Here is a 24,325-nt window from a genome sequence, read left to right as displayed (position 1 = left end):
AAATAACAGTTAACTGTGTCAGACTGTAATGGTCCACTGGATAAATCTGCATTGCAATTTACTACCAAGCTGCCCACAATATAACATATTTTTGCTTCTTACTATCAAACACACAATGTAGCCCGCTAAGTGTTCATTTTCAGTATTTAAATCTCTACATGCCAATTATCAAGCCAAGTAAGAAATGGAGCATTGTCCCTTGACCCTACTGATCATTCTGCTGTGTTTTTCAGTTCACACTCTGCAATGAACATTTGCACACCCACACACAGGCACACACCGACAATCAGACACAACGGACGCCAGACAACTCTGCAGAGTTGTGATGTAATTAGACTTGTTAATTGGAAGAGAGCCTTTCGCCACCTGCGGCAGCGAGAGTGTGAGTTTGTGGTCATCTCTAACAGAAATAGTCCTGTTAATTGTTTTGGTTTCCAGGCATCCATGGCGGAGGAGGAATGGGACAATACAATTTCTAGTTGCTCTCAAGTTACACCTCAAACAGCAAAAACCTGGTAGCATTAAGGGACATTGTGATCAATTTGCAGGCTTTATTGTCATAGGACTGGCAATTTAATTCACATTCCATGCATATAAAAAGCCACTTGAACATCACGGCGAGAATGGCAGCCATTCAACCACGTACTAACCACCTGCGTTCACAGACAAGGACGGAAGATAAGGAACATCCTACTTTACATCAAAAAATCTGTCTCAGACAAAGACAAGGCAAGACATACTTTGATATCTTCAGAGGGTGAGCAGCATAAATGTCATTATGATTTAACGCAGGCCAAGTACCTGCACCCAAAGGCCCTCCGTTAACAGCATTTGCATTTTTAAAAACTTGGCATTGCTGCTCCATTCTCTTCCTCAGGAGCATCCTGAATGTAAATTTGTGTTGTTGTTGCTGGGAACCCTTTTTTAAGGATGCCCTGAATGTGCCTTGTTGAGGACGCTAACATGCATTAATTTTCCAAGGCTGATCAGAGAATCAAAGCAGCTAATTAATCATTTAAAAAAAAGCAAATTCTTTGGTGGTCAGACCATGATTTCCAAAGAAGACGTGGTTCGGAGACTGAACCGTTTCATTTCCAGACAGATATGGATTTCATAATGGATAAACACAGACTCACTGTCTCCTTCATTTCCTTCTAAGAGATAAATGTGTTGACTCTCCCCTTTTCTGTACTTAAAACAGTCACCCACACTAGGGTGGGGTCAATATAATATTATACTCTGTCATAGCTGCTGAAGACAAGAAGAAACTAACTAAAAGCTTATACGATTTGAAGAATTGTATCCTCACATAGATGGAAAAGATTTTTTTTTTTCGCATTAAAACAAGATGAATCTGCTTTTTATCATCTAGTGTTTGAAAATATAATTAACTAGGCCTATAATAAAACTGGGTGCTGCAATTAGCACAGGCATACAGTATATCCACAACTATTGCTGTATTTAATTCAAAACCTTGTATCTTCCAAATCTCAAATTCCAGTGCATTTTAAGTTTATATTACTGCTGTAAAGAGGACCTATTGTGCTCATTTTTAGGTGCATACTTGTATTTTGGTATTTTCCTGCCCCGTACTCCCTAAAAGCCCAGTCTGCTCTGATTGGTCAGCTGGCCAAATGTTGATTGGTCAACCAAATCAAACTCTTCAGACTACGCTCCAGCTCCGCTCTAACTAGCTTTGTTTGAGGACATGCCAAACTAGCCGTTAGGCAGGTATGATGCAAATGTGTTACTTGGTGACATCACCATGTTATGGAAGAAATGGCGGGACTTCAAGGAAGGCGTTTCAGGCAGTTTAGGGGCAGTGTTTCTGAGGGGGGGAGAGTAAATGTCTTTGGAGTGGACTTTGGGCTTAGAGGATCTTTTACAGTACATGCATAAAAATCTATATAACACACTGAAGGAAAGGGAAAAGAGCACAAAAGCATAATAGGTCATCTTTAAAAGAGGTTTCATAAACCCAAATCTGGCAGAATTGGGTCGCCCCATGGATTAGCATGTAATCCTTTAGCTGGAGTTGTTTTAATAAAACAGAATATAAGTTCTAGATTTGAATTCTAGCCCCTTATTCAGATGAATTTCATTAAATTTTACATATATTTATGGGGGGAAATCAATTATATTTGCATGGGAGTCAGTTCCAGTTGCTTCTTATCTATTCAGAATTGGGCTCAGGCAGGGTGTGTGTATAAAATAATACTTGTTATACAGTAACCTATATAGATACAGTCCTAAAAAACTCTGGATTTTTACAACCATTTCACTCCCTGTCATTCAGAAACACTTTTCACAACAGTTAAAAACGCAGAGGTTGCACAAAAAACTTTAACTTGTTTTGTTGGGGCACACGCACACACAAAAAAGACAGTTACACAATACGGAACTGACACATTTGGCGCAGTACAAACTACTAGCATCATAGAAATATTGCAGAGAAGACAACACTGTTTGACAATGATGTACACTGACCGTAAAAGAACAGCGCTGGTGGAGCTGCAGCCCTGGCAAGGCTGGTAGAAGAAGCAGCATGGATGTCAAAGTGCAAAGTACAACTAGGCTGATGTATAGCCCCAAGTAAATAATAGATAGATAGAAGAGGATTGATATAGTCTGTGGAAGTGAATGAAGGCATCAGCCAAGAAGAGTAGAGGTTCTCAGGTAGTTTTTGGCACACAGCCCCACAGCAGTTGTCTAACTATAACTTTAAAAAAAAAAAAAACTTGGACTAGACATTTAATTCTTTGTCTATTTTCATTCCATTCCTGTAGATCATACAGAAAATAAATCCACCGACGCCAAGATGAGATGAACTCAGATGCAGTTTGTTTTTGCCCACTGCCCCCTGAGCCCAATTACTGTTGTTTACAGGCTCCACATTTTGTCACATATAGGATACAGTAAAGGGCACGAGTAACACGCTGCCCTGCAGAATCACTGGCACTCTAGGTGAGTAATTACAAAATAACCTGTGAAAGATATAAAAACAAGTTCCAACATGCCCAAAACAAACAGCGAAAATGATAGAAAATATGTATTTTTATTCAGATAAACCTTTGACATTTATTTTCCAAAGAGGTTCCTGTTTAGTTTTGGATTAATATTAATATCACAACTTTTTCCACAAGTTCTTGTGAATGTGTTTATTCCCTGTTTTCTTAAATTCAACACACCTGCTACGCACGTGTGTAAAAAGATATAACTTCAATTACTTTTCCAAGCCTTTACTTCTGTCATTTAAAAACAAAATAATGTTTTTGTAGATTCTGATCTGTCCCAACACCAAACCTATCATGCAGAACACATTTAGGTTATCTCTTTGCTGTCACTGCAGATGCAGATACACTACAATTTTGTTAATTATCAAAATTATTGAACATGATGCTCATTTTCCTTTGGGGGATTAATTCCATAAAACCGAGATCTCAGATAGGGAGCTTTATTTGTACAATATAAAAGTCCTTTTTAATTCAAACCAGTTCCTGCTGGCTCAGATTAGGCTCTACGACGAATCAGTACACACCGTTGCACACCACCTCACATGCTGTTGTGGCTGAAAGGCACAGGTGGAAGACTTCTGAAATTACTGCAAAATAGAATTTGACCTCTGATAAGGCCCACTATCTATTCTGCCAAGTGGGACATTTTGATGAAACGCTGGTTGTCTCGGGAGTGGGGAGCACTCATTTGACTTGTTTTAATTTATTTATTTTAGTTTGGAGTACATATACATAACTTGTATGTGTGTGCATGGTGAACATGGTATTTATACTAAAGTTAAAAGTGAGTACTTTACTATTTCAACTATTGTTTTGTCTTTTTAAAAAATTAGCCACAGCCATTCACACATCACAGCTAACCGTTCATTTTACACACTTCTAGATGTATGTCATACAGTTTGTGTTCTCTTGTTTGAGGTTATTTCAGGGGTGTTAAAAAGTAGGCCAAGTAAAAAGAAGTAAGGGAAGATGGGGGAAGATGGCCCCCTTAAGAATAAAGTCAATTTACTGTAAAATAACATTAAAAAAAACATACAAACATATTTGGATATGAGTTTAACATGTGCAGGATGATGATAATGATGATGCATAAAAACACATTGTTGGGAGAAATAAATTGGTATAGTAGCCAAATTTGTTGTAATAGCACAAAACTGAAAATCTTGTACCCAAACTAAAACAAAATAAAATCCTAACCCATTAATGGATCATCTAGAAGTTTTAATCATTGTTAACTTTCCTTCAGGATAATCGTTTGTAGTTCAGGATGTCTTCTTCCAGCAAGCTTGCTAAACATGTTGACTAATTCTCGATAGCTAGGTATCTTACTTACAGTAAGTACCATTTTGAGGTACTTGTACTTTACCTAAGTATTTCCATGTTATGCAACGTTATACTTTTTACTTGACTACATTTATTTTAGTTACTGTGCAAATCAAAGGCTCTTCACATCCACACAGGCGTTTTCAATTCCTCCGGCTAATTAAATTACATTCAGTGGTGGAAGTAGTACTCTGATCTTCTACTTAAAGTAAAAGTACTTATACCACAGTGTAGAAATACTCCGTTGCAAGGAAAAGTCCAAAAGTAAAAATACAGTACATAAGTACTAGCATCAAAATATACTTAATGTACCCAAAATAAAAGTGCTCATTATGCAGAATGGCCCATTTTAGTATAAAATAGGTAGGCTATATCTTGTTATTGTAATATAATTGTGGATGCATTCATGTGTTCATCACTTTAATGTTGCAGCTGGTAAATGTGGAGCTAAGTTTAATTTATTTAGATGTTATATATATATACACTACTTTATATACCGCTGGGTAGCTTGTGAATTCCCCCCCCCACGATCAAAGTCATATTGATACAATAAAATCATAATTTAGCAGTTGATTGTATTTCGTATAATTCATTTTAATCTGTAAAGCTAGAAATTAAAGTAAAAAGTACAATGTTTACCTCTGAGATGTAGTGCAGTAGAAGTATAAAGTAGCATAAAATGGAAATACTCAAGTATTAAAAGTACCTCAAATTTGTGCTTAAGTACAGTTCTTGAGTAAATGTACCTTTCCACCACTGATTACATGTTTGTGGCACGTCATCAAGACTAAAGTAACTGCCTTGGATATGTTTTGCAACAAAATGGCAGCCTTTTCTCCAACAATTAACACGCCATAGGCCTTTTTCAAAAAAACATTTTTAATTTGTCATCACAGGTGTTACTAATAACATTAGCGTTGGCTCTGTTATATATGATGTGTCCCAGTAAGCCATGACAGTGTGACAGTGACTCATATGCACAATAAACTGAAGCAGCTAAATGGAATTCAGCCATCATTAATTCTATTATTTACACCTGTGCCAGTCACTGTAGGCGTAGACTTATTCTACTCTATCTATATGCTTTAGGTTTGAACACAGGTGTTTTCACTTGAGGCTGATTAGACCCCTGCCCAGGCAAAAAAACGTGACGTCACCAAACATAACTGGTTCCACCCTAACACATGCTTGATAGCACTGACGTGTTCAGGGAGTGGCCTTGGGTGGCACAGGCCACCCCTGAAATCTGATTGGCCACCCCAAGTGCCACCCCAATATCTTAAAATATGATTGGCTATATGCCCAGTCAGAGGCGGGCCACGGCACTGAATGTAAACTGCACTCTTGTTTAGAGTTGCAGTTCCTTCTCAAACCCGAGAGGCAGAGATGCGCGAAAGTAGTATGTAGCCTGCAAAAAAAAAAAAGGCGCGAAGAAGAAGTTTGAGCAGGTGAACCTACAGGTGAAACAAACTTTTTTTTTCTACAGTCAGTCTATGGAAGCAACACGTCTCTGGAGCGTCGTCCTGAAAGATGTGAGTAGCCTACATTTTACTACACTTACTGTGCCTGTAGTTAAACGCTGTAACGGTAATAAGCTAAACATTTACCCTGTCTTGTTTTATTTCTTTTTATTGTAATTGGCACAAGGCTGTCATCATCTCATCTCATTAGCAAACACTGTTTTGACTGTCAACGATGTACTGCGTAACATTGTTATGTTAGACCCGTGTTGCTGCATGTGAGCGGAGTTTTTCAGCTCTAAAGCTCATTGAAACTCATTTGAGGACAACCATGCTAGACAACAGACTAAGCCATTTAGGTTTGCTAAGTATTGAGTCAAGAAGAGCGAGGGCACTCAACATGGATGATTTTATCAAAGTGTTTGCAAACAAACACAAGAACAGGCGAATTGCACTGTTTTAACCCTCCTGTTTTCCTCAGGTCAAGGAAGGAAGAAGGGAGGGAGGAAGGACGGAATGAAGAACAGAGGAAGGACAGAGGGAGGAAAGAAAGAGAGAAGGACAGGAAGAAGGGAGGGAGGAAGGAAGCAAGGAAGGAAGGAACTGTCAAAACAGATTGGGTCTCTTGAATGGTAATACTAGGTAATACTATCCAACACTGTAACACATGTAAAGTTTATAATTTGTTTGGTTAAATAATTTGTTCAAAGAGGCGTATGTATTCTAAATATGTTTGCACTTTATAGGCGGAGAGTGACTGTGTTTTTTAATGTGCATTGTTTTCTTATGTTGGCTTTTGGAGTCACAGGTTATTTTGTAGCATTATTACTGTAACAAATCAGTGTTGAAACAAGATTTGTTACAAGTGATGTAAGCTTTTTTTATGCACACGTAAGCTCTGGTAAGGTCAGCTATCTCTGTTGATAAAATATTCTACACGGTCTGTACCTCCAACCATTTACATTGTTGCACATGTAATGTTTTGCACAGTTTTGTCAAGTAAATATTTTGCCCAAAGACTTATTTATTTTAATTTTGTTGGCACTTTATAAAGTGACTGTTTTAGAATGAGGATTTTCTTTTGTATGTAACCTACTTTGGGAATTTACAAATTATTTTGGCATTATTTAACAGTTCACTTTACAATGTTAAAACAAGATTTGCTGGTATGTGAGGAGGGATGTGACTTTTGTTTATACCTGGGAGTTCAGGTTTCTCTGTTGCTGAGAATACTACAGTAACTTACTACACTGTGGCACATGTGACAAGTTTTGTCAAGTAAATGTTTTGCCCCAAACAGGCTTATTTATTGTAATTTTGTTGGCACTTTATACAGAAAGTGCATTGTCTTTTTTGTATGTACTGTATATCATACCTTGGAAGGTTGTTTTGAGGTTAGAATAAAGTATGGTAGTTTTCAATCACATTTGTATGTTGCCTTTTCCTGAATGTTGTGACTAGTAGGTCTGTTCTTGCTTGCAGTGTTAGTAAATGAAGTAGATATGGGTTGTGGAGACAAATGGTAAATTAATGCTATGCCGACACCTGGGTGTGGGTGTGTATTTTCTTGTGCGTGTGTGTGTGTGTGTGTGCATACGTGAGTGTATATGTCTGTGCGCAGGCGCTCCTGCTCACACTTCATGCCACCCCTGCATAAGTCAGTGCCCCACTGGTGCCACCCCTATCAAAAATGTCTGGACACGCCCCTGCTTGATAGAGATGTCAATCAAACAGGCTGTACACTCCCACGCAGCCCCTATAGAGGACTAATCAGGCACATTAAGTGAAAACACCTGTGTGGGTGTACCATCTGTGTATACAGCATAGGGGCAAGTAAACGGTTATTAATACAACAGTAAACCAATAGATTCTCATGGATTCTACATCACGCGTGACTGACAGGGTGATAATCCATCAGGTGAGCACAAATAGCTCTTTTGCGCACCAACTAGAAAGCTTTAGAGGGGGGTTGTGAAGATATGGACAGTGTTTAAAGGTCCCATGTGTGGTCGAAAACTGGATTAGACGGTTCCTTTGTTAATTCCTCAGTTAATTGCCCCCCAGTAAATAGCCCTATCTATAAGAGGCAGCTGAGATAAGAGCTGGTCAAATTATCTAAAAAAGTTGCTAAATGGAATTCGACTAATTTTACTGTTTACACCTATTGGGACATGCCAAAATGTCTTCTTCTGTGAAAAAAAGCCCTGCTCTTTTAACACCATGGCTGTCTTTTTCCTTCAAATATCCCTTCTCTTCCTCGTCCTTGCTTGACCGCATCACATTTCTTATTGTGTTCACGGAAAAAAGTGGTTAGGGAAAAGCGCAAAGGACATTTGGAGAGCCCTGTTGATTTCCATTCAAGCCCCTCTAATCGGGGGCTGATTTACAACCGGGATGCAAAGTGAATGTAATTACCAGCATTTAACTAGCAGGTATAGGGTGGAAAAGCAGCAGTGCTCTCTGGGTACTGCAGGACCCTTTTGGAGAGATTTTGACCTGTGAAAAGCTTTCTTTCTTTTTATAAGCACTTCTTCATAGCCGTTTGGAATATGTTTAACTGCAAGTGGGTATTTCAAAATGACACTGTTATTGTACATCTAGAGCAGGGGTCACCAACCTTTTTGAAACTGAGAGCTACTTCAAGGGAACTGAGTAGTACGAAGGGGTACTTGTTTGATACAAACTTCCTGAATAACAAAGTTGCACAGATCACCTTTTAATAATAATAATAATAATATATGTGAAGAGACTATCTGATCACATGTCAATGTGAATTATTCCTCACAATAATTATTAACAATGATTTCCACAACAATAATGGTAGGAAACACATATATTTAAACATGCAACATTTATTTCTGTTAATCTGTTTCAACATTTGAAAGTCAGAGGTCACATCACATCTCTGATATTTTTGTAAATATCTTTCTTGACAAGTTTTGTATGAATAAGCATATTGGTAGCATTTTTGTTCAAAATCGCACATGTTATATTTTTGTACAAATTATCACTTCTACATTTTTTTTAGGAAATCATTAACTGTCATATCTTCAAATCATGTCTCGTTTGTACTAATCACTACCTTTTGTAACAGTCTCTAGATTCTAGAGACTTTAAAGGTCCCATATTATGCTCATTTTCAGGTTCATACTTGTATTTTGTGTTTCTACTAGAACATGTTTACATGCTGTAATGTTAAAAAAACAACTTTATTTTCCTCATACTGTCAGCTTGAATATACCTGTATTTACCCCTCTGTCTGAAACGCTCTGTTTTAGCCCATTTTGATGGAATTGCAACAGAATTGCATTAACATTGCTAGTCAACAGCTTGGGTCCATGTGTACTTCTTGTCAGCTGATGACATTCACATTCACTGCAACCAGGAAATAAACTGGGACACATTTAGAATGTTTACGTTTAAAACTGTGTCAAGGGTCTAAATATTGTATATTCGTGACATCACGAATGGGCAGAAATCCTGACAGCTTGTTTCAAACGCAGAGTTTCTGAATACGGGCTGTGTGTATTTCCCTGTGGATTGAGTGTTTCGATCAATGTTAATGCAATTCTGTTGCAATTCCGTCAAAATGCGCTAAAACGGAGCATTTCAGACAGAGGGTAAATACAGGTATATTCAGGTCGACAGTATGAGGAAAATAAAGTTTTTTTTTAACATTAAAGCATGTTAACATGTTCTAGTAGAAACACAAAATACAAGTATGAGCCTGAAATAGAGCATAATATGGGACCTTTAAGCCTGCCTTATAATAAAAAAAAACATGAAAATCTCACTTTTTTATAATATGGGACCTTTAAACAAACATCTCGACCTGCATGAACCTCCAGTAGCCCTTGACTTTATTGTTCATACTAGTGCTGTAGTGGTGGAGACACACAGCTCTGCGCAATTACGCATAGTGGCAGGTAGGAGGCGCTGTAGGGCCGGTGTGAACACAAGTCAAAGTGAAAGGGGAGGAGCAGCATCGAGAGAAAAGTGGCCACACGGTGTGCCAGCCTCGTCCAAGCAAGCAGCAGCAGTCGCTTACATCTCCAGATCCAACCACCGCGGAGGGAGCACAAGAAACAAGCGTCTTTTAGCCAAGTCCCACCAGGTGACGTGCAGCGCGGCGCTACTAGACAGACAGGCGACTTACCGAGCAGCTCTCAGCCGCTACCGGCACACAGCGGCGCTCCTCTCGCTGTACAATGCAACAGCGGGTCTTTGCGGGATAAAGACAGCATTCATACATAAGCAGGCAGCGTCGTAGCAGCAAAAACAAGGACAAACGCCGGGAGGACAGGAGCAGCGAGCGACCGGAGAGAGAGGAGAGGTAAGAGCTCAGTCAGTCGGTGGAGAGGTGGAAGCAGTTTCACCCTGCTGCTGACTTTTATGTACATTTTTGACGTGCTTGGTGTGAGTTCACACGGCACTTGTCCTATCATGAATGAATGAATGAGAAGGAGGATCATCAGTTTCACTGCCACCCCTCTTAGCTGAGGACCAGAGCCCAACAAATGGTGTGTGTGCGGCGCTCACGTTGTGCGCAAGCGCTCCTAGGAGGAAGGAAAAAACTTCATGTCTTTAGAGCTTTGTGACAGAAGCTGAGAGGGTTTAGGGGAAATAGTGAAGTAGTGGTCCACCAAGGGACAAACACATGGGGACTGCCACAGATGATTTATTTCTTATACGCAGAATAAAACTTGATTTAAATCAGTATGAAATAGTCTAAATTCATGTCAGAAATCCTTTTAATAATGAGTAAACTATTGTGCAAACACATGGTGACTGCCACAGATGATTTATTTCTTCTAAGCATTATACAACTTGACTTAAAATCAGTTTAATTTAGTATGAAATAGTCTAAATTGTGACAGAAGCTGAGAGGGTTATAGTGTATAGTATATAGAGGGAAATAGTGAAGTAGGCTATAGTGGTCCACCAAAGGACCAACACATGGTGACTGCCACAGATGATTTATTTCTTATAAGCATAATAAAACTTGACTTAAATCAGTATGAAATAGTCTAAATTCATGTCAGAAATTCTTTAATAATGAGTAAACTATTGTCTGTAAACTAATGTTGTGGCTTTTACATCTTTTGAATTTATGGTTTGCACAGCTTTTCCCAAAATAAACAATTCCAGTAATAAAACTTGAATTAATTTAGTATGAAATAGTCTAAATTCATGTCAGAAATCCTTTTAATAATGAGTAAACTATTGTGCAAAAATAAAGCAAACTAATGTTATGTGGCTTTTACATCTTTTGAATTTATGCTTGCACCGCTTTCCCAAAATAAACAATTCCATTAATATCACAAGTGCATATTTAAACCAGTTCACCATGCAGTCTGCATCCTAGCCCCAGACTCTGCTGCAAGTGTGTGTCCAAATGTATTTATAAAAATCCTATTCTTATATTCTACAGATGTACAGTATATAACTTGTATAGCCTGCAGCACGCAAAGACTACCATCCTTCCAGACAACAAAGCATTACTCATCACAAGTCCCATCTGTTGTTACAGTGAAGGGTTGTACCCTTGGCTGTGAAGTAGAGCGCTGCTTGTGAGGGACTGCTGAGCCTTTATCCATGCACAAAGTTGCCATCCATTTAGAAATGATGCCACTTCTTCCATGACAAGCAGTGTTTAATTTATTTAGGGGGTGAGGTTGGTGCTAATCATATAGCATTAATGCATGTAATCTTTATTTAATACGATTCATTGTCAACTCTTGTACCTATAATGATACTTGTCAGTCCTCACTGGTACCTGATGCTTGTGTTTACGAGCCCTGGTGTGTTACTAGCCTATATATATATAAGTAGATGTACAGCCACCAGCTTGACTGTATGTGCTCCGATTCATAAATTCATGCACCCCCGGTGTTGTTTTTGTATTAACATATGGAGCAGTAGCAGGACACACTTCCCAAACTGATGACATTTGAAAACCTTAGCAGGCTATCGTGCATCAAGGCGGGGATTAAAGGCATTAAGTCCTAGTCATCCACGAACAGGCAGGCAGCCCTGCACTCGACGAGGTAAGGCAATGCATTTGCCTCAGAGCTGGGGGCCATTTAGCAGGGGTCTTCTCGCCTCATCTGCTCCGTATGACGGAGAATTGTCTCTGCATATTTTTGGAATAACCACCCACTGTAGGCGGTGGATTACGCAGCAGCAGCAGCAACATACAGAGGTGTGTGTGCAGCCTCATTGTCAGGCACCTCTGTTGGAAGTATTGTGGTCTCCCCAGTTTGTCACAAGCTTCTTTGCAATAAACTCAATCAGGGATAATGCTTCTTTATCAAACGTGATTTGAAGTTGGCCTGGGGACCCACTTTGGACTGTGGAATTAATTTTGAAATTATCCCCAAGGCATTTATCCCATTAGTAAAGGCCAAGCGAAAAGCGACTCCTGTTATGGTCAGCAAATTACAATACTGTAGCTCAGGGCTGTTTATTTTGTTTTTATTCACCCATTTTTTTCCCTGAGAGAAGCAGGGTAAGGAGTTCACAATTTGATTGGTGTGTGTTTTATCACCAGGCTGTAAATACAAGGCAATGCAGGTAGGACTGTAAAAAATGCCGTACAGTATCTTCTTGCGCTCGAATGAAGTTGTGATCCGCTGCTTTTCGCCCTCTGGTGATGGACTGCAGTTTAAAGGGAGTCCAGAGAACAGAAGCTGCGCCAAGCTTTTCCCCAACAAACACGACCGCAGAAAGCCAGGTTTCTCAGTGTTTTTCATGTAACAGCAGTCAGATGAACATAATGATGCCTCGGCTGGTGCAAGGCAGGCAGGCAGCGGCTCGGAGGAGATGGAGCCATTTCCACTGTCTCCTTTTTAAGAATGCACATATAATGCCTCTGTTTATCTGCACCTGCTCTCCAAAGGCAAATATTAGCGTGCGAATGTAGCCGGCAATTACGCTGATTCTGTCGGAGCAGTGGGTATTAGAAGGACCAATCTGGACCAACCCGCCCCCCCCATCAGAATGAAAGGGAAGAGCAATTGTGCTTGTTTTTATGCCATTTGCTAGACAATGAACTCCATTTTCTCCAATTTTTTTTTTTTGTAATCACATTTCGAAGACATGCTCTACATTTTTAACACATTTTCAGTGATCAAAATGTCTTCCATAGGCTACTTTGAGTCTATATGCGCATTTATTCAGCGTATAATTTAGCTGTTATACAAATGCAGAGGTCAAAGGCCATTCAAAGATGCAATGTTGAGCATAAGCTGCTTTTTTTGGTCATTTCTTTGTCCACCGCTCACCTGGCGAAACTCTTTGTTGGTAGCAGGAGAGATAATGATCGTAGCTACATACATGGTTACAAAGAACAGCCTCCACACGCTGGAATCTCACAGTCAATTAAAAATAGTGTCCTAATCCTAGCGTGTGGAAGCTTTCCTTTGTGGTTTTGGTTCGAAAATGTTCAATGGATTGAGGGGAAAACATTTGTAATCATTTGCACCGCTTTAATATGCCTGCAGTTGAAAAAGCTGTGATCAAATTCTCGTATTCTATTATGACAAGTAGGCGACATTGAGAAAATAATTTCAAAATGATCCAGGTGTTATCTAATTTCACCAGAACAGCATCTTTTTTTTACTAAATTGGGGTAATTTAACATGTCCTTATTGACTTTAAACTCAGTGTTGCTTTGTGGTAGTTTAACATTTGCCCAGACGCCGGAGAAGAAGAATTCTTTTGTTTGTGATTTACAGATGGCGCTTGATCCACGAGAATATACTGTAAGAGCCTCTTGAACCTGGAGTGCATCATGTTGTTGCACATAGATATGAAGCTAATTATAACCACAGCTAAAACGAAATGCAAAGGAGGGGTTGGAGCAAATATGATTTAAAAAGTTATTTTTTATAAAACAATCGCTATATCCTGACAGTAGTACATGAAGTAACCTGAAAACTAGATTTTTTTAAAGCCTGAAAACAGCCATGACGAGGTGCAGAAGTCTAGTTTTCTCTCAGAACACTTGAATTACAATATGCTGAAAGGTTATTATGGACATTTTTGCCCAAAGATGCCAAAAATATTCTGCCTACTGCCACTTTAAAGGTGCTAAATTCTATATTCAGAGAATTAATATAGCAGCAAACAACTTTGCTATGTAAAGATGTAGAGTAATGTCGTCATGAGCAGAGAATGAAAAAAATAATAATACATTTTATTTGGTGGCGCCTTTCAAGACACCCAAGGACACCTTACAAAGATAGAATTAAACTCAAACAGACAAAAACAGCCAGACATGACAAAGAAGCATTTATGCAGACACAAGTCACTCTCCCTCTGTGTGTGTGTGTGTGTGTTGTAATCTGAGTTTCTTCGTGCTTTTTTGACATAACGGCGCGTGCTTTTAGTGCATGTTAGTGCATGTTAGTGCATGTGAGCGTCGCCCACTGGCTAGCTCACGGCCGTCGCTCTGCTCTGCTCTCATACGGCGTTTACAGCTGATAACGTTGTTGCCAAAGCGTAGCGCCCACCCTCCTGTTTCCCCCTCAGCTAAACGCTGTTAGCTCTGTCAGCACTTGTCATTGTTGTTTGCACTATTTACCTCTGTTTGCACCTTTAGCTGCGCGCCGCTGGCTTGCTGTCGCCATGTTGAGAGGAAATAGAAAATGCTCCCCATCCCGTGTTAAGCACATTTTAAAGGGACTGTTTGTAACTTTTTACACGTATAAGTCTACCGGGTCGGTGTCCCATGCGCGCTAGCGTGTGGCTACGCTGTTCAGACTCCAACATAATCTACACGGAAGCACCAATACCGCAAAGTTATATCTAGTGAAGCCCGTCTTGCTAAAACAGTGTTGGCGGCGGCCTTGGTACGCGGGAGAGAGCGTAGCTTTGGTCTCCAGGGCCGGAGTCTCTGCTGTACTCTGCTCCTCTGCCTGCCTTCACTCACACGCCGCGCTCGTTCTCGGTCCACATCACGTTCATGCGCGCACACAACACACTGTAGAAGACTTCGTAGCTCTGAGAATATCTAGTGAATGTACAGTGGACGTTTGTGCAGAAATAAATGCTAAGCAGGTGAAATATAGAGTGATATTGTGGTTTTAGCTGACGTGTGTCGCCTCACTGTTTTGAGCGATGCTCATTTATGTCTATGTAGAGCTAGCACAAGCGCCTGACTTTCGTTGACTTAACGGCCACAGGTGTCGCTGTTAACAAGCATTTCTGATTCTTACAAACAGTCCCTTTAAACAAACTAGATATAACTGTTCTAAAGTATGAGCTTTAGAGGTGCTGATAGGTGGATTTTATTACTTCTTGAACAGAGCCATGCTAGCTTATTCCCCCTGTTTTTCAGTCTTTACGCTAAGCTAAGCTAACCAGCTCCTGGTAGTAGCTTCATATTTACCGCACAGACTTGAGAGTGGTATCAATCTTCTTGTCTAATGCTTGGCAAGAAAACGTATTTCCAAAATGTCAAGGTGGTTTAATTTTTGTGACACATGGTTCTTGCCACGGACACCAAATTATGTTTTCCAGCAGTTCTTAGACACAGGGTAGCCTAAACAGGGGTCTTGGGTTGGGTCCCTTAATGTCACTTTAACCTATTCACATACATATACTTGTTGTTTTTTACTCGTGCTTGTTTTTCTTCCACTTGAAACTTGTAAATTGAATTCCCCCCAGCATTCACTGCGTTAAGAAATGGAGCCTATTGCTACAGCCCACATTAAGTGGTGCACACAGTTAGCCGAGTGCAGCGCGCATATCAAGGCGGCAGCATCTTTTTTCCTTTTCAAGTATAGTCATGTTGAAGTGGCGAAAGCGGCAGTTTAAATGACAGCAGGACCAAATTTAAGATTATCTTTACCTGTTGGAGACAACAGCCGCATCCGAGCTTTACCCGCGGCCCGCAGTCAAGTTAATTGCTCTGAAGTGGCGACCGAAGCAAGCTCCGTTTAACTCAGTCATTTGAAAAGATGCAGCCTCTCATTGATCACGGTGGGTTTTCATGATGTCCCGGCCATATTTAAAAGTGTATCAAAGGTAACGGGTTTGATAGCAAAAAGAGTTGAGAGAATGCTTGATCTGTCTCGAGTCGGTTGACTGTGTGCAGCTTTGATATCAACACGATGAAGGTGTTTTCAGGGGAAGGAGGAGGAGAGGATAGCATTTTCTTCTAAGGCAAAGCAGATTGAGGCCATGTTTTTTTTGCCATAAGGTGCTTTCCAAATCACACCTGTAAATAAGTTGTGACTGTAAAGTTTGGAGTTTCTATTAATATGGATTTCTAATTTAATTTCTGTAGCCAAGTTAGCTGAGAAACATTGATGAAAAACTGGAGTCATCCCTCAATACTGAAAGGCGTGCCCCCTTTCTTTAAGGACAACAAAGATGAGTTTGTTCTCGGTTCAAACATTTCAGGGCGAATTTTTCATCTTTACCAACAGTGCAGAATCCGTCTTCCGCTACTCCCACTGCAGCCTTTATGCTTCCCTTATTGCGTTTGCGGTGGCAGTGATATCTTTGCTTGAATACGCTGTTGAATATTTAGCATCAGAGGTTATTACAAAGCATAATATACTTTCTAATGTACGCGGGGCAAAAGGCCGTGAGCGAACGCTGTGCTTCTCAAGCTCTTTAGAGATCAGTGAACTATGAAAGGCAGTCGCTTCAGTAGCCCTCTTGAACACAGTCACTGAAGGGCTAGTGATGCTGGTATCATATTTCTAAAAAGCCTGCAGTTTCCCTGTACAGAAACCCGAACGGTCTCAGAATGCACTAAGCTGTGAACCTCCTACGTCCGTGGAGATTTGAGTCGGTAGCTCCCTTTTCAAATGTTAGTTTGTGGCATTTTAAATAAGGTTTTTAATTCTGAAACTGAGACATTTTAATAACATTTGATTGGTCTTGCTGAATTATTTTTAACAGCTTGTGTTTGTGGATGGTAAAATATGATTGTATCATTTTGATTGAATTGTATATTATAAGGAGTATTTTGTCCATGCATTTTAATATTTGATTTACAGTATATCTTACAGCACATTTAGATGTATATTAGTAAAGATAGAGTTTTAGCAGATTAATCATCCATTATCTTTTACTTTTTCAATCTATTTGCTTGAAAAAAAAAACTATTTCCATAAAATAAAAGAAACTAACCAGCAGCCTTGAAGTGCATACTCTTTGGTAGAACCATCCATGTTGTCCAGCACATACATGCATACATTCGTTGAGAGCCGTTGCATTAGCCCGTGTCGTAGTGTTATCGTGGCCTTAATATTTTCTATGTAGTCCATCAGCTGTGCTTTTCCAGGAAGAAGAGCCAAGCTACGCTGCCCGACAAAATGCTGGGACTCATTAGGCCCCCGAGCAAGCAAACTGACACCACGAGCCAGGGCCAAGGGCCATACTTACCAGATAAGGACCCAATTCCAAATTTACCTATAGCTTTAACCCAATGTCATTTCATGCGGTGTTTGGTTTCCCCAAGAAAAAAAAAGTTAGCCTTTCTGAGGAGAAAATTTGAAGCCATTACCATAATTTTAATACCCACACAAACGGTTTAAATTCACTTGACATGTTTGGGGACAGGGGGCGAGGATTTGGTTTGGACCCGGGGGCCTGCAGGGCTTCATCTCAGGGCCCCTGCAGTCCGCTAGGGCTGCTGTGTGGTGAGTGGCTCCACGGGGTGCAGGTTAAGCCTGTTAGCCCCATATGATGACACTGCAGGTTTGCTCCATGGATAGGGGGGTGGGGGGTGGGAGGGGGAGAGATGGGAAGGAGGTGGACATGGAAAATCGTTTCCATCTTGTAGCTCATCACCGCCGCCACAACCACCGCCGTGTTTCGTTTGTTTATGCAGGTTCCCATTAAGCCATGGCTACAGGAGTATTTCTGCTCTGCGGCTATCTGACAGCCACAGCTCCCCTGGCGTCTCTTTTATGAACCTTAGTCATTTTAATAAGGTGTATTTTACTATCTTATCTCTACTTTGGAATAAACATCATCTATAATAAAGTATAAAATCTATTCTAGGTATGTCTGCGCTGTTAAAAAATGCAGAATATACCAGACATTATTTGAGAGTGCGTTGGCCCCTTTAGAAGGACATGGATGTATTATGTAATAATTTATTTGAAATTGAATAATTGAATCTGCCTCGAGGAGAAGCGGGGCTTTAAAAGGGAGGCCCGCCGGAGCAGGTTTTTGAGGTGGAATGTCAGACTCGAACCAGCTCTGTCCGCTTGAGGCAAACCAGACTTCAAATTACTTCAAGAGGAAAACAAATTTCACCGGTCACTGAAGTCACTTGAACTCATTTCCCCCCCGCCTTTCTTCTTGGAAACCATAAGAAATTACAGTAAAACTATTTGCCACTGTCATTTGAGTGAGGCCACTAGCACAACAGCGGTATGTTGTTTATGCGCTGCAGTAATTCCACTGTGGAGTGTTTTTCCCCTTTTGTCTTTGGTATTCACATGAAAAGAAAGCATATTAAATATTTGATATCACGCAGGCTTTCCTTTCCCGGTAATCTTCTGAAATCATTACATGACCATTATACATTATAAAGAATAACCAGAACTGACAGTTTTTTTTGTCCGCCCGCATCTAGCAATATCACTGCTTATTTATCCTCCCATTATGTCTTTTGTTTTCAAGGGATCGGCTCGTTCTGCAAAACTCCAAATCAGTTATCTCCACTAAAGAACAAATATGTAAATAGTTCACATTTAATGGAAGTATACGTAACCGCGACTTACAGCCATGTCTGATTTGCATACTCCCAACAGTGCAAGTTGAAAGGTGGCTTCTGAGTTAAGAGAATACATAAATCATGTGTGTGTGCATCTGTATTAGCATCCTATTTACAACCTGTTTGACTTTAGCCTGGACGTATTCTTCCAAGGACTAGAGCAGCTTATAAAGTGTTGGCCTCGTCCCAACCACCTAACGCTGTGATGCGTGCACCCCACCGTTGATTAATTCATGTTGGCAGTGGACCTTGCCTGTATAAATACCTGCAGCACAATGACCAGGGTCATTAATTGTATTAAATAATTACCGCACGGCATCTGGCGACAAATAATAATGGAAACAGGCTGTTTTTATTTGCAGACTGTTTCCCTTAAACGCGTTCTTGCTGTCTGTCAGGGGGGTCCAGCTGTTGCCATTGATGCACACTGAATGATGATAAATTGGATGTTGTCACATTCACTTAAACTGGATGTCAAGGGGTCACGGAAATATCAAAATAGGACTATTTGTGTTAGTGAATAGGGGATAAAACAAAAAAACTAAGTATCAGTCACAGGGACATTGGTGTACTTGCTGAAAACCGAGTTACTTAACCTCTCTTCACATCCTTACAGTTCACTGGAGTGGACTTGAAAGCGAGCCGCTCATATCTGCAGCCAAGGAAACCAAGAGTGAGGAATGGGAGCGAAGTAAACTCCTGCTTGGACAGACATGAAGGGCAATGTTTCCCGGTCTCTGCGCAGCTCGTATATTTTATGTGTTGCAGTTTGGAGGTTTTCTTGTATTCAAAGACACACAGGCATTTGGCCGCGGTAAAAGTGACCATAACGTTAATAAGACGGCGGCTGAAGGTGGCATTGTAAAGATAGCTTTCGTCATTGCTCCATGCCTGTGGGGCTCCGTGTAATTTTACAGCTTTCACCGAGCAGACATTTCTATTTCTCAGCATTTGCAAGATAGGCCTATCCGTTCGCCCCTCTCTCCGGACATGAATTCATTGGAAAAAGAAGCCTTTTGATTTTATGAGAGGAATCTTTAAACTGTAGTTACGCCAGCAGTCAGTGGTCAGTTGGCTGGTCTGGCTGACATAAAGCTGCTCACAATATGCGGTGTTAGGAGTAGACCGTCGCTTTGTTTTCCTGGTCATACAGTGGAAATCACTTATAGTGATCCACTGCTTATATGGATCAAAAGGTTTGGGACAGAATCATTCCTATACAAATGCTGTTTAAATAGTTTGCTTATAGGAATCAAGTAGTCCGCTTACAGTGTTCATTTGGGGTCTTTTCGTACATGACAACATATAGTAAAGCATTTTAAAACTATAGTAGGCTAATGTTAATTACATTTATTTTAGGGCTGTCAATCGATTAAAATAGTTCATCGCAATAATTGCATATTTTCTATCTGTTTAAAATGTACCTTAATGGGAGATTTTTTAAATATTTAATACTCTTATCAACATGGGAGTGGGCAAATATACTGCTTTATTCAAATGTATTTATATATTTATTATCTGAAATCAATTAACAACACAAAACAATGACAAATATTGTCCAGAAACCCTCACACCTACTGCATTTTGTCAAGTGGATTGATAATGCTTTGTCACGTAATGCCCTCAAAGTGAAACTCTGCCAAATCTCTCAACCGGCTCTGCACCGTCACGAAGGGCGCCCACGCTGCAGTGACAAAGCGCTGGCCAAAAACTGGAAAAACCTCACCCTGAGCGGGCCCTTGGTGTGAGGGGGTAAAGGCAACAGTTTCATAACTTTGTATTAATGTAATATCAATTAGATTGGTAATCTGCTGACAAATAGAGAAATAAAAAAATCTATGTTATAGTAATCATCTGTTTATAGTTATCAGTTTGACCCAGACAGACGGTTTCCACTGTATAACAAATCTTAAATTTTGAGATGATACCTTCACCCTGAAATGATTAGTCCACTTAAAAAGCGGCTCCAGCAGCCTTTGGAGAATGGAGGCAATGTGAGAGCGGCCAAGTTTGATTATTAATGGCGGGTCTCTATCTCTCAGGCCCTAATTGGTCTCTGCTGATTGCTGAGCATTCTGATTAAGAAATGCCATTAAAATTGATGTATTATGCTTCCAAGTGTTTTTTCACAGCTAGATGGCTCCTTCAATCAATCGATAATTACATGGATGATTTATTGCCGAGGTTCAATTTGACAAGTTTACAATAATTGCCATGGCACAACTTTGTTTTTTTCTGTACGTCCTGCAAATTACAGCGAGCGGCTTCTTGTGCAAAATAAATTTAAACTTTGATAATGTGTTAATGCTGTAGCGAAGCCAAAAAAAATGATTTCACATTGTTCCACATTTATCCTGAAAGAAGATGCATGTTTTTCAATTTAACGCATTATCTGCCACTTATTATGATGTATTTATCTATTATCAGCTACTGCGGCCCGTTTTCTCATTTTAAATATCATTCCGTAGTGACTTTTTGGACTCAATCTGCATGTTTTTCATTACGGATATGCAAGTAGTTAATTAGAGGAAGAGGAGACAAAATATAAATCTATAAGGGAGAAGGCAATGAGGTAGTTAATGATTTGACTTTGTGTGGAGTTAATGGAAAACATCTCTAATTTCATGGCAAAGTAAACATTTTTCCTAGGGGGTTTTAACTCATTTTCTAGTTAAAAAAAGAGAAATTTCAGGATTTGTTTACACCACGGCTCCGAACAGTGTTCTAGCTCAGTGTATAATCTCTATGGATTAATATAGAGTACTATATGTCATAAGAAGGTAGCAACATATGATGTATTTAGAGGTAATATTCATGACAACTTCTTTAAATATTTCTAATATATGCACAGTTGAACACTAACTTTTAATGAGATTTCACTTAGTGTTATTTTGGCAGCAGGACATAAACAACCATATGTCAGAATTTTGTTTTTGAAGACTCGCTGTCCGTGCAACAGCAGCCGCTTTTGAGCTCCATAAACTGATGGTGGAAAGAATTGGTTTCGTATCAGCGGGCTACTGTCTTTTATCATCCTCTCGAGGAAGATTTGGCAAGCAAGCTGTTTCCATTCTTGCACAATCATCACAATGGAAATCAGATTTTTTTTTTTTTTTTTTTTTAGATATAAAGAAACATGACCATTTTTCATCTTAAAGGGGGGGAAAAATGCAGTCAAAATCATGTTCTACAGACTATTAAGTTTCGACGTGATGTGTGTGACTTGGAAGTAGAGTCAGCAAAACATGATGAATGAGCATTCAATAACATTTCCCTGTCTTCTTTACCTCAGACATATGGTGCTGTGCTCTGCAGCCCATCCTGAGAACTGTCTGTATCATCAGTGGATTATTTTGAAGGAGAGCAGACACTTCAACTGTTTCAATGTGTTTTTTTTTTATAATTCCTGGCAGCATACCTTAAGGAGAGAGCGTAAGAGCAAAGAAATGTACCTGTACATCATGAAAACGTCAAAATGGTATGACTGTAACTGCCCAGCATTATCAAAGCTTGTCAGTGCCTTGCTCGAAGACTCTTAAAGGAACAGTGTGTAACATTTCGGGGGATCTATAAGCAGAAATGGAATATAATATTCATAACTATGTTTACGTTAGTGTATAATCACCTGGAACTATAAATCGTTGTGTTTTCGTTAGTTTAGAATGAGCCCTTCATATCTACATCAGTGTATAGAAGCAAAGAGGTGAAACTCTGGTGCTTCTTTTGACGGTGGCTGCTAGATGGCGCTGGTCATGGTCATGCTCAGGGTCTGTGGTGCATCTATTTTGGAGGTCCTTGATATGAAAAAGATTGAAATTGCTCTCAAATTTTGTGTGCTGGATTTTTCTAACTTCCATTTATGTCCATCGCTCACTTTATGCTCCTCTGGGGAGCGGCCGGACAAAAAAGTTAAATAAATAAGTAAATAGTTAAGATAGTATATGCATATTTATAATATTTTTATTGTACAAGTCAGGCAATTTCAGACATTAAAATTATGACAACAGAATAGATATAATTTAGTTTTTTACTTTTGTACGGCACTTTGTAGGCGGACGTTTAACTGGCTTCATTATGGTAGTTGACTCGTTTACAGTCCAAAATGGCGGAGGCGTCGTCTGCTGCTGGGCACTGGCGTTGTAATCGAACATATAATTGACTTTCACTTCTTTGCAATATACTGTATGTTCTTTGTCCACATAGGGAGCAGGTCCTCAGTCCGCCTTGTTGCTCCGCCATGTTTCTACAGTAGCCCAGAAAGGACAAACCAAACACTGGCTCTAGAGAGAGTCTTTCATGTTTTTACGTTACCTGAAGACCACCGTAGTTCTCTGACACATTTGGAAAGGAAGGGTTGAGGAGGGTTGTTCAGTTGGTTGCAGTCTGCAACGTCACCACTAGATGACACTTAATCCTACACACTGCACCTTTAAGTTGTCATGCAGTTATACATGAGAGTTTGAAAAGGAAAACAAATTCCACCCTTGAATTCTCTCAGACTGCTGCATGTCATTAAATTGAGACAACTGATGAGTTTTTTTAAAATTCAAATAAAGGGGCTGTAATTGACCTTTTTGTCTCCCTGAAGCGGTCTCATCTACTTCTAATTCAGTATGAAGTTGCCTACATTTCCCAGAATGACTTTTGAGAACCCCCCAGAGAGCGTACATGAACATGCCAGAGGATTTCAGCTGTGGGCTTTTATGTGCAGGTAGAGAGAGAGAAAAAAAAGCAGTAATGCTAGACATCCTCGTGAAGGCAGAGCGAGAGGCTTTCCAACTAAGGAAAAGCAGGATTCACAGCCTTTAAAGTTCAACGCGGTTGCATTGCATTCTGGTTTATGGAGGCTGCTCTAGGCTACATTCCAAATCACAGTTTTTCTTTTTTCTTTTGGTACGTACTGCAGCTGCCCCTTAGAAAGTTCATACTGTTGCATGCAGTGTGCATACAATTGGGACATACTACTTCATCATAACATTGCGCCTTGAACTTTGACCATCTTGCTCATAAATCCACTGGACAGAGGATTGTGGGTCGGAATAGCCAGAAAAGCATGAAGGCTTGCATACTGCAAAATGTGACCAGGTGTAGTAGGACATCCTGGTACCTTGGCAATATACTATTTGATACTATGTATTGGGACATATTAGATATTTTTTCTGACATACTAAGTAGTATGGGTATTGGAAAGCACAGATAGAGAGGAATGTTGTATCTTGTATCTCTGTTTGTATGATTTAAGTCTAGAAATAAATACCCTTTGCTCTTTGATTCTGAGCGGATTCTACCAAAACTTGATGTTTCCACTGGTCATTATCTGCAGTGGAAATATATCATCTACATTTTTGGTACGTTGGAATGAGAAAAATACATCAACAAATCATCAAAAATGATTCAGAGTAAAGATTCAGTCCTTTCTTTGCCACATTAATCTTTATTTCTTTCATTCACTGTGATGAAGTCATAAAGGGTGTCTGCCAGGATTCGTTTTCACTTGTTTCAACGAAAGAAAATGCCCTTGTACACTGATTCCAAACAAGACTCTTTCATACTCGGACGCACACAAAGAGCGAGATGTGGTGACTTCCAAAGGCTGCCACCGCAGAGAAGTCAGATGATCGCTGTTTTTTTTTTTTTTTTAAACAAACACCAGTGCTGTTGTTGCGCGCGACAATGAGGGCCTTTGAAGTGTCATCTCCCATGCGAACCCTCTCCTTTTGTCGTCATCTTAAAAAGAGCAGAGCCTTCAGTTTTGCATATAATTGTAGTAATTTTTTTTTTAAGTT

The 24,325-nt window shown here is 39.8% G+C and overlaps 2 protein-coding genes across 8 annotated transcripts in view; one reads left to right on the top strand and one right to left on the bottom strand.

The window, feature by feature from the left end:
* The window catches only part of gzf1 (GDNF-inducible zinc finger protein 1), a 498,954-nt gene that overhangs the window by 76,458 nt on the left and 398,171 nt on the right, over window positions 1–24,325 (bottom strand). The window lies entirely within an intron of this gene.
* The window catches only part of klhl29 (kelch like family member 29), a 246,640-nt gene continuing 232,132 nt past the window's right edge, over window positions 9,818–24,325 (top strand). For 5 of the 7 annotated variants that reach the window (XM_074615418.1, XM_074615413.1, XM_074615415.1 and 2 more), the window contains exon 1: window positions 9,990–10,130. The gene's annotated coding sequence lies outside the window, so the exon portion shown is untranslated. Of the gene's footprint in view, window positions 10,131–24,325 lie in introns of all 7 variants that reach the window. The other 2 variants (XM_074615419.1, XM_074615417.1) reach the window with 2 other exon arrangements.

The sequence above is a fragment of the Sebastes fasciatus genome, chromosome 18, assembly GCF_043250625.1.
Source record: "Sebastes fasciatus isolate fSebFas1 chromosome 18, fSebFas1.pri, whole genome shotgun sequence".
Lineage (NCBI taxonomy): Eukaryota > Metazoa > Chordata > Actinopteri > Perciformes > Sebastidae > Sebastes > Sebastes fasciatus.
Note: the sequence above shows the minus strand (reverse complement) of the source record. Positions and strands in the feature narration are given on the sequence as shown.